Consider the following 13,156-nt stretch of genomic DNA (forward strand, 5'->3'; position numbering starts at 1 on the left):
TCAAGGGGAGAACCTAACCAGTTGAACAGATTTAGTTCAGTTTATATTCGGACCAGACACAGTTCAGACCTATTGTTCCAAATTATATCAAATATATTATTTCATCGAACACCAAGTTGTTATATATTCACAAGAACCCAACACAGCGTCCCCAATCACTAGTACTCTAGTGTGGGTGCGCTTAACTGGCGCCCGAGCAGGGACCCATGTTCTTCAAAAAAGGAAAATGGTGACGTGTCAATAACAAAATATACAATAACTTATAAAAAAGCAAGTACAAATAAATTGTTTCAAATCTAAAAGCTGGATTGGACAATTGTTGGCAAAATTAAGTGGTACTTCTGTGATTTGCAAAGTAATGGGTGAAACACCATGCCATAACATTAAAATACAATAAATAACATCATTTCTAGCAAGAGCTAGACAATTTTATAACATAAAAGAAATCGTAGCAAATCCTTGTAGAGACGATCCTTAAAACGAAATACAAGAAATTTGCAGGCTAAATGGTGGTACAGATTGATTCTCGTATCGAGGTTCAAATCGTTTGCCGTAAGACAAATATGATAAAAAAATAAACGTCACAATTTCCACCTGTGTTGAATGATGGGTTTCCGTATAAATTAAAAGGAGTTAAGTTTAAAGCACTGACAATATAACAAAATTAAAAGGCGGCCTGTCTCAACAAACAAGGCATAAATATGCAAATATGCAAACATGAATTATTTAAATAAATAAATGCAAATGCAATAAATGCAAGAGAGAAACCAGAAAATGAGACAGTGCGTTATAAAGATAACATACTCAGAAATTGATAATTCAAATAATTTTACAACAGACAAAACAATAACACACGTAATAATACAATTGGTAATTCGATGAAATAATATATTAAAGAAATATATTCACAAAATATAAATATTCACATCAACAATTTAAAACAAGTAAGAACGTTGCAATCGGGCGATACCGATAGCAGAAGACTCATTCACAGCCCAAACGCTGTCAACCAGAGTATATAGTGCAATTTTCAAGTCTAGTGCGCAGCAAAAGACACGGCATGATGCCATTAAAATTGGAAAATCATCGATAGCTATTGCATTCAAATTACATACATATATAATTTATACAACTCTGATTTTTATTATATATTTATATCCATACATTGGATACCGGCTTCAAGCTAACAGCAGATCAGCGCGATTTTCCTATGCTTGTGCACACACTCATAGTCTATTCTATGCGTACAGACAGAAGCGCGCCTTTTCTCACATTCTTAGAATTTCGATTGATTTCTGGACTTTCTAGCCGTTACTGTAGTTTTGTCTGATGACGCTCTCTTTTTAAGCTATTTTAGCAACTGATTGCTAAGGGTGACGCAAGTAATGTTAGAGTAGCGGAGGTTCGAACCACAGTAAAGTGTTATTTTTTTATTTTTTCATATATATTTCGTTTTTTATAAAATAGATATTTTATTGGGAAGGTGCGAGCTTGACTGAATGGCACTTAATACTTTTCATTTTCTTAGTCGAATAATTTTATAAGTTTAAATTTGTTTCTTCTTAAATAGCCCTCAAATACATATACGCAAATACATACATATGTATATATAATTATATATGTAAGCCTGCACGCATAGCATCAAGCATTCCAGCCTTATACACGCGCTCATTTGTATGTGTGTATGTATGTACACATAAATGCGTGCTCTAGCATATTCTAAGCAGTGTTGCCAATTTTTGTTGAGCAAAAAAAGCTGTTTTTAGTGGGAAGATACTTAAAGAAAAACCCAAATTTTGTGAAAAAATCAGAAAAAAAGCTGATGTTTTTTGCTTTGATTTGACTGATATTTAAATGTATTTTTTAACAACTTATAATCATGGCATCATTTCTTCAACCACCGCAAGCCGTATCTTTGAAGTTTTATAATATATATGTTTTACCTGATGCTTAAAATTAAGTTAAGCATCACAGTATTGATCTGACGAAAAATGTTACCCACTTGGGCATTGACAAAGAAAGCAACGCAAAAGTGGCCAAGTTCCTAAATTTCTTATATCCTATCAAACCCTTAGAACACGCTTCTCAACTCAAAACTTTGTACCGTCTACTGAATTGGGTGGATGTTCTTATATTGGGGTTCAATACTATCAATGTTCTCCAAAAATATATGTGCATGAAAAGGAATCAACATTTTTCACTATTTGAAAATTTGTCGGCAACCTTAAGTTGTTCTGAATTAAATATAAATTATATCCTAATCTAGTTAGTTCCATATTATTACAGCTTGGTTCGTTCATTAAAAATTGAATTACTGAACTATTTGGTTTTAATTTAACTACAATGAAGAAAACTTCATTCTTCATACGAATTATATATACAAAATACGAAAATTTCTTCAATAAATAAAATAGCGTAAATAAAGCAAATTATTCTTTTAAACAAGTAAAAAAGCTCTAGTCGAGACTGCTCGACTACGAGATCCCCTGAACCCTTGGAGCAATAGATATTTCAATAATTTTTCGCGTCTTTCAGCTTACATAAGAAACACGACACGAACTGCGAACTGCGAACTGCGACACACATACACTCACACATGCATACACACACAAACGCACACACAGGCACACATACATACACACGCATACAGACACACATACACACACACACACACGCATACACACACACACATACACACACACATACACACATACACAAACACATACACACACAAGCACCCAAGCATAAACACGCATGGGCTGCAGTGTGCGCTTACTATGAGAATTTAATTGTTTAATTGTTTAATAACTTGTTATGAACGTACGATCTTCATGAAACTTTCAGATTATGATTATAACATGAATATACATGTAATTGCCAAAGCACAAGTCTCTAGTATTTGAAATACGCTTTTTACAAAAGTGAGGGTGAGGGGGTGAATTTAGAGGTGGGGGGTAAATTTTAACAAAAACCGAAATTGTATAAATTGCATATAAGCATACATTAAAATTAAATTTGGAGAGTCTAGCAATAAAGGATATAATAGATATAATTTTATAACTGGGTTTCGATAAGGTTTTTTTTATCGATAAAAAAAGATGATAAACTTGATATGCGCGCTGTAATTACGGACATTTTAAAAAAAATTTGAAGTCTCTAGCTCTTATATCTTATGAAATCGACTCGTTCATACATACGGACAGACAGACGGACAGGGCCAAATCAACTCAGCTCGTCACCCTGATCAAGAATATATATACTTTGTGGGGTCTGCCACGCCTCCTTCTCCCTGTTACATACATTTCAACAAAACCATTATACCCTGATTTCCCATTGAATATGGGTTCAGGGTATAAAAATCCAGAATTCCCGCTGCCCGCTGTTTTGGAATTTTTCCCGCAATCGGCTTTTCAAAAAAGCCAGATTTGACGGGAAAAAAGCTGATTTGGCAACACTGATTCTAAGAATCCCGTTGCGATTGATTTGTCTTTGCATTGCTTTTGCATTTCCAGCCGCTACACTGGCTTTTCTTTGCTATGCGGCGTCATAACAATAATGTGATTTCGTTTTAACTACTCTTGATCGAAACGACGCGGTGGTGCTGTAGGCTGAAGCGCCGACGATCTTTATTTTAGCTATTTTGACAAACATGCTGTTTGGGTTGGGTGCGAGTTCAAATCCCGCTGAAAACACTTTTTTGTAAATTGCAAATTTTTGTTATTTTAGCTTTTTTATATTTTATTAATTTTATAAAAATGTTTCCTTCCGTGCTATCAATGCCTATTAAGCCTACTTATGTGTACATATACATAAATAGATGGCTGACGCATATAAATGTCGCAACTCGGGCACTGTAAATGCCGATTGCCACGCCCCTAGTGGCCGTAGACTCCTCAATTTTAGCCAGTTTTTAGAACGAGCAACCGGTTACCTAAATACAAAATTTGAATTCTTACGCTCAAAAAATGTGAAAATTACAGGGTATTTTTCGATATGCCACGCCCCTAAAGAGGCTTAAAAATTATTTTTGGGGCATCGATAGAGGAGGCCACCAGTAACTTAACTATCCAAATTTGAAGCTTCTAGCTCTTAAACTGTAGGAGATATAAACTTTTGCGGTTTGCCACGCCCCCTATAGGCGGATATATATCTACCATAGCTCGTTGGACGTGGGTGGTCAACCCGCGTATATATACTAAATTTCAGGTCTCTAGCATCAATAGTGCCTAAAATATAGCAGAATTCGAAAAATCACTATATCTTCAGGTCCGATTTGCCACGCCCCTAGTGGGCGTAGATATATAATTTTTCACCAATCTTCATAGAATTAAAACATCAGCTTACATGCAAAATTTCAGCATTCTAGGTTTATAACTTTAGGAGATACAGTTTTATCCGATTTGCCACGCCCCTAATGGGCGGAGATATATCCGCCATAGCTTGTGATCTTGGGTGATCGGCGCGGACCTACATACCAAATTTCAGCTTTCTAGCTCTTCAACAAACATGATTTCTGGTATATCGGAAAATGCATTTTCCGATTTGCCACGCCCCTAGTGGGCGGATCGGGAAAATTTTAACACTTTATAAATCGGAGATATACACGAGTATGTGTTCCAAATTTCAAGTCTCTAGCTTCAATAGCGCCGAAATAGATTGCGTTCATACGGACAGACGGACGGACGGACAGACGGACAGACGGACGGACAGCAAGACGGACATTGCACAAAACCAATATACTCATTTCACTTTCGTGAATGAGTCTAAAAATGTGTTAAAAAAAAATGTGTTACAAGACTGTTACAAGACTGTTAGACAAGACTGTTACAAGACTGTGTTTACAAGACTGTTAGAGCATTACTAACGTTTTATCTCCACAGCAAAGAATTCCGCGAGACGATTAATATCATTTTCTTATCTCAATTGGAAACGGAAAATAGCAGTAACTTGGAAACAATGAAAAAACTGATTTACAGCAGTGCAGTTTATTTAATGCGTTGAGCGCAGATCATTTGAAAAAGAGTATGTGGTGTTTGGATAGTGGCGCAACAAGCCATATGTGTTGTGATAAAAGGTTATTCACAAAGTTTGAAAAACACACAGAAATGATCAGTCTGGCTGACTCTGGTCTGCTGAGAGCAGAGGGAAGAGGAGAAATAAAGCTAGAGACGGAATTATGCACGTTGCTGTTAAAAGATGTTCTCTATGTGCCGAAAATGAACGGCAATTTTTCTCAGTGAGCAGCGCTGTGAAATATGATTGCTTTATTACGTTTGGGCAAACGTATGCAAAAGTAATGCAAAAGGGGTGATTGCATTGTTAAAGCAAATAAAGTTGGCGACTTGTACATGTTTCAAGGAAAGCTAAATGGCTGTAATTCTGCGGTCAAGGCAGATGGTGTGCTATGGCATAAACGATATGGCCATTTGAATGTAAATAGCTTGAAAGACCTGATCAAGAAAGGAATGGTGCGCGGTATTGAAAATATGGTTTTCAATGAGAACATGAATTGTAAAACTTGCATGCTATGCAAAATTCATGTGCAGCCATTTCCGGATGCAACTGCCAATAGAGCACAAGGCATATTGGAGTTGGTTCATGCAGATGTGTGCGGGCCTTTTAGCACACAGTCTCTGGCTGGATCGAGGTACTTCTTAACCTTTATTGATGACAAGTCAAGGCGTATCTTCGTATATTTCCTTCGGAGGAAGGATGAAGTCTTCAAGAAGTTCGTCGAGTTCAAAACGTTGGTTGAACGGCAAACAGGCAAGCGTCTCAAATGTATCCGGAGCGACAAGGGAGGTGAATTCGTCAATAAGCCGTTTGATGAATACCTGAAGAGTCAAGGGATCGAGAGGCAGCTGGCAGTAGCATACACTCCACAGCAAAATGGCGTAGCTGAGAGAGCAAACCGCACTCTGGTGGAGATGTCAAGATGTATGTTGACGCAATCAGGATTTGGTGAATCTTTGTGGGCTGAAGCAGTCAACACAGCCGTATATATACGAAATCGATCGTCAACCAGTGCTTTAGGCAGTATGACGCCTATGGAAGCGTGGACTGGTAAGAAACCTTTTGTCGGTCATCTAAAAACGTTTGGTTCAATTGCAGTGGCTTTGGACAAGGGTCCAAGAAAGAGCAAACTGCAACCAAAAGGCAAGGAATACCGATTGGTTGGGTATTCGGTAGCAAGCAAGGGCTATCGTTTGTACGACCCAATAACTCACCAGGTGGTTGAGAGGCGAAATGTTCTTTTCGACGAGACTCAAGACGACGACGATTCATTTGTATGTGTGTTGCCAATTTCGAGTGCTACCAGTCAGCGTGGTAGCGGGAATGATGACTCTGGCAGCAGTGGACACAGCAGCGATCGGGACAGCAGCCATGGGCGCAGCAGCGATCGAGAGAGTAGCGTTGGACAACAGCAGCGATCGGGAGAGCAGCGCTGGACGCAGCAGCGATCGAGACAGCAGCCATGGGCGTAGCAGCGACAAAGACAAAGTAAGCGTGGACGAATCTGTAAATGTTCCTCGCATTGGTCCTGGGCAGACCAAGGCTGATTCGAACCGGCAAGCCAGGCCGACCTCGAAAGCAGCACAACGTACTTGGGGCTCTAGTAGCCAGCGACGTAAAGGTTCCATCATCCTATGAGGAGGCGATGAAAAGTGCTCATGCATCAGATTGGTGCGATGCAATGAAACGGGAATATGACGCACTGATGGCCAACCGGACATGGCAATTGGCAGATTTGCCGAAAGGACAGCGAGCTGTTGGCTGTAAATGGGTATACAGTCTGAAGCGTGACAAAGATGGTCAAGTAGACAGATTTAAGGCACGATTGGTGGCAAAAGGTTGCTCCCAGCAGTATGGCATAAACTATGCAGAAACTTTTTCTCCAGTATGCAGACTAGAGAGCGTGCGATTCATCTTTGCACTGGCAGCGAAATTAAGATTGTATGTACACCAAATGGATGTATGCACGGCATACCTCAACAGCGACCTGAGCGATACAGTGTACATGAAGCAACCACAAGGGTACATTGATCGGGCTCAACCAGATAAGGCTTTATTGCTGAAGAAGGCGATATATGGATTGAAACAATCAGGAAGGGAGTGGAACACAAAACTAAATGATGTCCTGATTGGTTTGGGTTTCGTGGCCTGCGAAAACGAGCCCTGTCTCTACCAACATATAGGGAAGGATAATTTGTCTTTAATCCTGGTATATGTTGATGATTTACTGATAGCATGTCAATCCAAAGAGGACCTGGTCAGCATCAAATCGGCGATTTCGAATTCGTTTGAATGTGTCGACAAAGGCGTGCCTGAATTGTTCTTGGGCATGGAGGTGATGCGTGAAGATGAGCTTGGGCCTATCACCATAGGCCATTCGCAATACATCAAGGGATTATTGCAAACTCGTGGTCCAAAATAAGCATATTGATATTGGATATCATTTTGTACGTCAAGTAGTTGACGAGGATCAAATTAACTTAAAGTATGCTTGTACAACAGATATGATTGCGGATATCATGACAAAGAATCTTTGTGAGAACAAGCATGTTAAATTACTGAAATGTTAAGTTTGAAATGAATTATGTTAAATGTTAAGTTAATTTGAAATGGATTATGTAAACTGAATTTGTAATCATGATCGCATTGAGGAAGGGTGTTAATGAATATCATCTGTTACAATGCGACACGATATATCGATAAACGTGTGTACCATATCTAGCTGATAGGTACCACCTCTAAGTAAGTTTGTCACAAATAAACCTTTGCTACGAAAGCACACAAGCGCGGCATTTTATTATTTCTATATTTCAAACATAGATAACTTCCAGCAACTCGGATAGAGAAGAGTCTCCATCCAACAATTTTATTTTATTTTATTTTATTTTATTTTATTTTATTTTATTTTATTTTATCGGATATGCCCTGGGTAGGGTATCACGAAATAATGCCACGGCTATAGTAGACGAGCTGCATAACGGGCCCCAGGCCACCAAAACCGGACGAATCTCAGTGCAAAGCGTTTTCATACCCACATGTCGAATATGCCCTACGTAGGGTGCAGCGAGCCCATGTAACGAACAAGCGGCCACTATATGCTCACACTCATATATATATATATATATATATATATATATATATATATATATATATAGCGAATAGCGGGAGTAAAAAAACGGGCAAAGCACGCATATATGCGCTCTAGCCTGTACGCATATATATATGTTTGCATATAACTACAGACATGCGCACAAACATACATACATATATGCAAATGCGAATACTCATATATTGGCGAATAGGCATGCACAAAATAAACGCGTCAAAACTCGAATTAGACGCGCAATTCGTCTCTTTACCGTTACTAGTATACTCTACTTTGTCTTTTCTCACTCGCAAGGTAAACTCGACTTGCCACTCGGAGAAGGTATTCAAATGGTCAAAATAAACCACTACTTGCACATATAACAATATTCTCGTGCACTCACTCGTATATACATACCCATATACCATCACACTCCCTCATACATATATGCTCATATGCACCACATATATATGTTTATTCCAGTATACAATACATATTTATTCCATTACCACCAAAACCAAACACATAAGCAATGAAGAAATACGTACTGAAATGTAAGCAACCAAACGGATATACCTCGCAGCGATCACGCTGTCTAGGGTATAAAGATGTAAAAGCGACGAGAGAAGAAAACCAACGCACATTGGGCCAGCGAGCCGATTTTTCGACGAAAATTAAAGTTTTCAAGCTAGGTTCTTGAAATTTGGTACATATGATAGTGTCGATGCACATAAAATATATCTAAGTTTCAAACCGATCTGACCACGCCTTCCATAGCCGCCCATATGAGATAGGTTTCCTCTAGTTGATACTTTTACGGTAATTAATGATGCTAGCAGTCGTTAAATTCAACAAATGTTTTTAATTCATTTATTTAACACTTAACTTTAATATTAATAAATAAAAATAAAAATGCATTAAAAATAACAATTTTACATTTAAAAATGTTCCTAAAAGTCGTCTTCTACATCAATTTCTATTGTAAACGGATTTTCAGAGTCAGAATCTGAATCACTATTGTTAGCCTCAAAAACGGGAGCATTGTTATTATTGTCCATGTTACAAGGATATAGGAAGTTTGGTGATTCCAAAAGTTCGATTACGTCTGCTGGTAGGGGTAGTTTATTTTGCTGGCCCAATCTTTTTGCTAGGTAGATGCTCGACACAAGAGGATCTGAGGAATCCATTGCTCTGTGGAAAACGTCTTCCATGTTTTTTTGCCGAGTACTCTTTCGAGCATGTAGCCTCCTGTCACTCTTATAATATTTGTTGCGAGGCCTCTGAGGCGTTCTCGCCAAGAACACCTAATGGAAGGATTGATGCTTCTATTATTTGGTAGCCGTGCATTAACACTTTATGGACTGTTGCCGACATTGGAAACCATGGATACAAGGACATATATAGTGTTACTTAGCTTCTCTCACTTTGTTGTAAGCAGGAAAAAGTTCACAAGATCGGGAAATGCTGAGCTCGCGAAAGTTGTTGTATTGACTTTTACTTAATGAATTTTCAAGCAGATATGCTAAGGCTTCATCTTCCGTTAGTCGAACCGAGTCAGTTTTCTGCGTAAAAAGATTTTTTCTAACCTTATTGTGGTCACTCGGAGTAAGATATATATTTTTTAGCACAAGGGCTGTATCTTCCTCGTTCGATTTTTCGGCCGAAACTGCGGCGGCATGCACAAGAAGAGATGTGTTGTGACCCTGATGTACAGCTAAATCGGATGCCAATTTTCTCTTCTGACGGGGACCGGCGTTAACATATTCAATGGGTGGGCGTCCAACTGGTCTTGATGTTAACGGCTTTGGATTTGAAGACAACAATGAACTTACTGTTATGGCCATATTGGACAAAAGCCACTCGGTATGCTTTGTCTTAAATCTGGCCATACTTCTATTACATTTTGCCAAGTTCTTCTGAATGTAAAGGTGAAAGCTTCTCACTTTGGTGTTGATTTCATCCTTTTTTCCGTGCTTAAATCGAATTCTTTGAGTTCATAATAAATCCAACTCGAAACGGCAGATGCGCTACGATTGTTTTGCATGTAGATATCAAGCAGTTGCTTATAGGCGAACTCAACCACAACTACAATATTAGTGATTTATTCAAATTAGAACAAAATGGAGCAAAAAAGCTTTTTACAGTTAGTTTATATACACTTTGCACTATCATGACACATAATTACTTTTTGGCACAACTTGGCACAAAATTAGTTATAATCCACAACAGACGGGCTAGCAGGTTAGCTTTTTTCTACTTTTGGACAACACAAATAAACGCACACAAAAACAGATTAGCAAACATAGACAAAATCTTTTTAATATAAATATTCTACATACCTTGGCCTTTCTTTTCCATAATTTTAGTAAAAAATTGATCAAACCACAAAATTTTGGCACGCTTGCAAGTAAACAAAAACTTTCCCGCGCTTTTCAGTTTCACACGCATGCAATCAAACAACTGACTTTGAAGGGCTGTCAAAATGCCAGGGATGCATCAAAACAATTAAAATCTTTTGATTCATTTTAGTCAAAGTATATACTACTAAAATTTTATTCTCAAAATAGGTTTACTTTCTATAAAAAATTTGAATTTTCGTCGAAAAATCGGCTCGCTGGCCCAATGTGCAACGGTAAAACAATTATGGCGCCGAAAAGTACAGCGCGCGCAAAAAATCGTTAAACACACATGCACAATTATATACATATATACACATAAATTTTCTAGTTTTCTCGATCAAGATTTTTATACATATATTAAAATATAGCGCACTATATATTATGATTTCCGCCGTTTCCCCTCGGCCATACGATGCACCGCGCACCTCCCTGGGTCCCTGCTCGGGCGCCACTTGTAAAGTAGTAAATTATTAAATCTGGGAAGACTCAGTCTACCCAGGGTGTACTCACAAGAAATTTATTAGAATTGTGAGACACCAGGGGAGGATGTTTAATATTATGGTCGGGAATGGGGAAAGGGAAAATTCAAAACGGGGATCATCACACAATTATCCCAACTGATCACCTTTTATCGCTTTAATCGCCAGTCGTGTTCGCCAATGATCCCAAATGACCACCTATCATCGCTTTAATTGCCAGCTGCCGGTTATTTTATCAATCACTTAACCTCCTTATTCAGAACTAACTGTACTTTCAACTACTCGCACAAATTTTATTCCATCACTTTTCGTCGTCTCTCGCTTTCCGACGCCAACTAACTCGCGCTCTTTTTTCGCTCGCCCAAAGCGCTCGGCGTCGGCGATGCAACTCGCCGCTCAACACAATTGAGTGATAGTAGGTTATGCAAAGCGAACAGCTGATTTGACAGCGTGACGTCATTATTTCAGAAAATGGTGGACGCGCGTTTGAACTTGTATGAAAGTCAAGCAACTTTGACACTATTATATAGTCTTAAAACTAGTAGACTAAATAAAATGAGCTGGGCGGCTAATCACATGTTCTATATAGATTCACGAATCGGAAAATATAAAGGTTTTTGCTAATTTTTATACTCTAACCCGTTTTCTAAGCAGTTATCGATCATGCTATCTCTTGACCACTTTTACTTTTGCATATATTGGATTAAACCTTACTATCTAAGGCTTGAATTTGTAAAACTAAAGAGTTACTACTAAGTATCATGCATTTCCCATTAATCCGCATCATTATATGTACTAATTTCATTCTTTATATTACAAATCGCCGCATTGTTAGCTTCTGTCTAGGTTTTAAGAGCTGATTCAGGCAGATTATGTGTTTCTTTAGGTTTCAATACTCATAATCATACAAGTTTTCGACTTGACAATTAATACACAAATTTTATTTCATTCCAGTGCACTGGATGCTTCTGACATGACAGCAGGTGTGAGCAGCACCTTTATTGATGCAGCTTCAAAGTGTACTATATTTGAATGTGTAGGTAAATTGGCATAAATAAACAATACTGATGGCAAGAATCCGGTTAACTATGTCCCTCAACAAATCCTGCTGACTTATTGGCCATTTTGGCCATATCATTGCTGCATTCAAGAGGCTTTCCAGTTCATTCCATTGTATACTTAATTTCTTTATTTTATGGCAGTAAAGTTAATGATTGGCCATTTTTAAGTTATTGAAATTTTAGGCTATTGAAATTTACTTATATATACTTAATGTTGGAGTGGTGGCGTCGCCGATAAGTAAAAAGACCGGGTTGTAATTTCCTCGTCTTTATTTCTTAGATTAAAGCTGTGTTGCTCGTATAGCATTAATAAAAAAATGTATGTCTCGTCAATACGAGGAGAGGCAAGTGGTCGAAGTCCCCAGCGGGGCGCTAAGTACCGCGAACCAGTAGGAGAACTGGGTGATGTTATTAACAGAATGCTGTTAACAACATAACATTGTGTGGTGCGGGAGGAGCAATTCTTGTTAATGGGATCTGGCATTAACATACTCCCCCCCCTTGCAAGGATTGCAAATTAAGACGTCGTGTCCAAGCTGGAGACCTCTTGCTGTGCGGATCAAGGTCGTCAGCGGAGCTGTGACCGCCTGTTTAGGAGTCCAGACGGAGCGACGTGCTGATCCCTGGAGATGCAGGAGCGTGTGGTGATTCTGGCCACACGTTTTGCAACGTCCCTTGCTTCGGCAGGATTGCCCGGAGTGCTCGTGAGCCAAGCAGTTCGTACAGTACTTATGTTGTAAGTACCGCACGCATCCGCTTCTCCCCTGAAAGGCCCAGAAAACGCTGGCAATTCCGGAGACCGTGGGCTCCTGGGCACACGCGGCACTGGAAGGAATTGGTACCGCGTGGCTTGCTGCTTTCTGATGACGGCGTCTTTATCTGGAAGATCGAATGAGTTGGAGGTAGAATTACTTGCTCGTTATAACACAACATGGAGGTTAGTATGACAGCACAAGGAGGACGAGGATCGGGTTGAAGTGATGGGCCTGAATGAAGAATAGTATTCAGGCTGTCATTCAGTGCTGGACGAAGAGCATTGAAACCAACCCTCACTTTCGGAGTGGTGCTGTTTGGAGCTCGGAATGGAAGAGCTTCGTCAGATGATACGTTGGCGGAGAC

General features: G+C 39.0%; 1 long non-coding RNA gene across 1 annotated transcript; it reads right to left on the reverse strand.

Moving 5' to 3' along the window:
* Window positions 1-9,537: 9,537 nt before the first annotated feature.
* Window positions 9,538-10,569, reverse strand: LOC149267674 (uncharacterized). Its single transcript, XR_016271575.1, has 3 exons — window positions 10,438-10,569; window positions 10,284-10,351; window positions 9,538-10,183 (listed from the first exon to the last, which is right to left on the reverse strand). It is a non-coding gene; the product is annotated as an uncharacterized LOC149267674 (long non-coding RNA).
* Between the last annotated feature and the right edge of the window lie 2,587 nt (window positions 10,570-13,156).

This window comes from Drosophila arizonae, unplaced genomic scaffold (genome assembly GCF_054131065.1).
Source record: "Drosophila arizonae isolate 15081-1271.41 unplaced genomic scaffold, UAZ_ARI_1.0 ARI_Backbone_94, whole genome shotgun sequence".
In the NCBI taxonomy this organism is placed as follows: Eukaryota; Metazoa; Arthropoda; class Insecta; order Diptera; family Drosophilidae; genus Drosophila; species Drosophila arizonae.